This window comes from Trichosurus vulpecula, chromosome 1, assembly GCF_011100635.1.
Source record: "Trichosurus vulpecula isolate mTriVul1 chromosome 1, mTriVul1.pri, whole genome shotgun sequence".
NCBI lineage: Eukaryota > Metazoa > Chordata > Mammalia > Diprotodontia > Phalangeridae > Trichosurus > Trichosurus vulpecula.
This window is the reverse complement of record NC_050573.1, coordinates 545,934,301-545,938,360: the sequence shown is the minus strand read 5'-3', so window position 1 is coordinate 545,938,360 and position 4,060 is coordinate 545,934,301.

Below are 4,060 nucleotides of genomic sequence, written 5' to 3'. Positions count from 1 at the left end.
TAGGGCTAAATAATTTGAAAAATATTCATTGTTCATGAGTACATTGAGCCAATATAATAAAAATGAAAATACTATCTAAATTAATTTTCTTATTCAATGCCACAACAATCAAACTAGCAAAGGACTACTTTACAGAGCTAGAAAAAATGATAATAAAATTCATCTGGAGAAACAAAAGGTAAAAAATGTGAAAGGAATCAATAAAAAAAAGTGAGAAGGAAGAGGGCCTATCAGCACTTGATCTCAAACTATGCCACAAATTCATGATAGTCAAAAAAAAAACAACTTGATACTGGGTAAGAAATAGAGAGATTGGTCACTGGACTAGATTAGTTAGACAATATGAAGAAGAAAATGGGCACAATAGCCAAGTGTTTGATAAACTCAAAGATCCCAGCTATTGGGTTCAGAACCCACTCTTCTCACACTGTATATATCAAGATAAGCTCCAAATGGGTACATAATTAAGACATAAAGGGTGATGTTGTAAGCAAATTAGAGGAGCATAGAAAAAAAATTACCTGTCAGATATATGGATAGGGGAAGAGTTCATGACTAAGCAAGAAATAAAGTGGTTCGCAGGAGGTAAAATGGACACTTTTGATTACATAAGATCAAAAGATTTTGTACAGGCAGTTAAAATTAGAAGAGAAAAAGGAAATTGGTGGGGGTGGTGGGCATCAAGTTTCTCTGATAAAGGCTCTTTTCTAAATGTATAGGGAATTGAGTCAAATTTATAAGAATAAGAGCCATTCCCCAGTTGATAAATAGTGCAAAGATATGAATAGGCAGATTTCAGAGGTGGAAATCCAAGTTCTCAATCATATAAAAAAATGCTATAGGTCACTCATAATTAGAGAACTACAAATTAAAACAACTCTGAGGTACCATTGCACACCCATTAGAATGACTAAATTGACAAAAATAGAAAATGACAAATGCTGCAAGGGCTATGGGAAAATAGCTATTTTTAATGTACTGTTGCTAGAGCTGTGAACCAACCATTCTAGAAAGCAATTTGGAACTAACCCTGAAAGCTAGTAAACTGTTAATACCCTTTGACACAGTTCTAGTGCTACTAGGCATATACTCCAGAGAGATCGAAGAAAGAAGATAAGGACACCTATGTACAAAAATGTTTATAGCAGCTCTTTCTGTGGTAGCAAAGAATTGTAAAGTAAGGTGATGTCCAACAACTGGGGAATGGTTGAACAAGTTATGGTATATGAATGTGTTGGAATACTACTGTGCTATAAGAAATGATACAGGGGGTGGAGCCAAGATGGTGGCTAGAAAACAGGACTTGCTTAAGCTCTCCCCTAAACCTTTCCAAACACCTGTAAAAAATGGCTCTGAACAAATTCAAGAGCTATATTACCCACAAAATCACAGAGAGAAGCAGATCTCCAGCCCAGGACAGACTGGATGGTCACTGGGAAGGGTCTATCACACCATACCGGGAGCGGAGCGCAGTCCAGCGTGGTCCAAGCCAGAACAAACCAGGCTGGAGTATGTCAGGCAGCGCAAGCCTCAGGGCCATGAATCACTGAGCAGCTTAGTGGGAAAACTGCTGGATCTGGGTGAGAGAAGTGCGCAGGCCAGCCTTAGCCCCAGGGGTGGCAGGCAGCAGCAGCAGGAAGCTCCAGTGGCTGCTTCCAGGGCTCCAGTGGCAGCTGCTTCTGAAGTACCTGGCCCACACAGTGGGAGGAATCAAGTGGTGGATCAGAGCAGCAGTGCAGGGAGCACTTTGCTGGCACAGAGGCAGAGTTCTCTTGCTTTGCCCTGCTTGGATTTAGGTCACAGTCCTGGTTGGCAGTTCTTGGGGGAGGAGGAGCGCTGGTGTGGCAGAGCTTGAGGTGACTGTGGAGTAGAAGTAGCTCTGAAAACAGCAGCACAAGACCTCTGAAGCTTGTGACAAAGCAATCTCCACTCTAAAAGCAGTCATATCCTGACAAAAAGCTCAGGGTCAAGTAGTTGGCTGGGAACATGAGCAGGCAGTGTAAAAAGACTCAGACTTGGACTATAGAATCTTTTTTTGGTGACAAAGATCAAAACATACAGCCAGAAGAAGTCAACACAGTGAAATATCTTACATCAGAAGCCTCCAAGAAAAATATGAATTGGTCTCAGGCCATGAAAGAGCTCAAAAAGGATTTTGAAAAGCAAGTAAGAGAAGCAGAGGAAAAATTGGGAAGAGAAATGACAGTGATGCAAGAAAATCATGAAAAACAAGTCAATGGCTTGCTAAAGGAGACCCCAAAAAAATACTGAAGAAAATGACACCTTAAAATAGACTAACAAAAATGGCAAAAGAACTCCAAAAAGCCAATGAGGAGAAGAATGCCTTCAAAGGCAGAATTAGCCAAATGGAAAAGGAGGTCCAAAAGACCACTGAAGAATAAAAATTAGAATGGAGCAAGTGGAAGCTAGTGACTTCATCAGAAATTAAGAAATTATAAAACAGAACCAAAAGAATGAAAAAATGAAAGACAATGTGAAATATTTCCTTGGAAAAACCACTGACTGGAGAATAGACCCAGGAGAGATAATTTATTTATTTATTTATTTATTTATTTTTTGCTTTTTGGCAGGGCAGTTGGGGTTAAGTGACTTGCCCAAGGTCACACAGCTAGTACATGTGTCAATTGTCTGAGGCCGGATTTGAACTCAGGTCCTCCTGACTCCAGGGCCGGTGCTCTACTGACTGCGCCACCTAGCTGCCCCAGGAGAGATAATTTAAAAATTATTGGACTACCTGAAAGCCATGATCAAAAAAGAGCCTAGACATCATCTTTCAAGAAATTATCAAGGAAAACTGCCCTGCTATTCTAGAGCCAGAGGGTAAAATAGAAATCGAAAGAATCCACCAATTGCCCCTTGAAAAAGATCCCAAAAAGAAAACTCCTAGGAATATTGTCACCAAATTCCACAGTTCCCATGTCAAGGAGAAAATACTGCAAGCAGCCAGAAAGAAACAATTTGAGTATTGTGGAAACACAATCAGGATAATACAAGATCTAGCAGCTTCTACATTAAGAGATTGAAAGGATTGTAATATGATATTACAGAGGTCAAAGGAGCTAGGATTAAAACCAAGAATCACCTACCCAGCAAAACTGAGTATCATGCTCCAAGGCAAAATATTGACTTTCAATAAAATAGAGGACTTTCAAGCTTTCTCGATGAAAAGACCAGAGCTGAATAGAAAATTTGACTTTCAAACACAAGAATCAAGAGAAGCATGAAAAGGTAAACAAGAAAGAGAAATCATCAGGGACTTACTAAAGTTGAACTATTTTGTTTACATTCCTACATGGAAAGATAATATTTGTAACTCATGAGACCTTTCTCAGTATTAAGGTAGATGAAGGGAATATACATATATATAGACAGAGGTCACAGGGTAACTTGAATATGAAGGAATGATATCTAAAAATAAAATAAAATTGAGGGGTGAGAGAGGAATACATTGGGAGAAGGAGAAAGGGAGAGATAGAATGGGGTAAATTATCTCACATAAAAATGGCAAGAAAAAGCGGTTCTAATGGAAGGGAAGAGGGGGCAGATGAAAGGGAATGAGTGAATCTTGTTCTCATCAGATTTGACTTAAGGAGGGAATAACATACCCACTCAATTGGGTATCTTACCCTACAGGAAAGTAGGAGGGAAGGGGATAAGAAAGGGGGGATGATAGAAGGGAGGGCATATTGGGGGAGGAAGTAATTAAAAGTGAACACTTTTAAAAAGGGACAGGGTCAAGGGAGAAAATTGAATAAAGGGGGATATGATAGGATGGAGGGAAATATAGTTAGTCTTTCACAATGTGACTATTATGGAAGTGTTTTGCATAACAATACATGTGTGGCCTATGCTGAATTGCTAGCCTTTTCAAGGAGGGTGGGTGGTGAGGAAAGAAGGAAGAGAATTTGGAACTCAAAGTTCTAAAAACAAATGCTCAAAAAAAGGTTGTTTTTACATGCAATTGAGAAATAAGATATACAGGCAATGGGGTATAGAAATCTATCTTGCCCTACAAGAAAGTAAGGAGAAAGGGGATGAG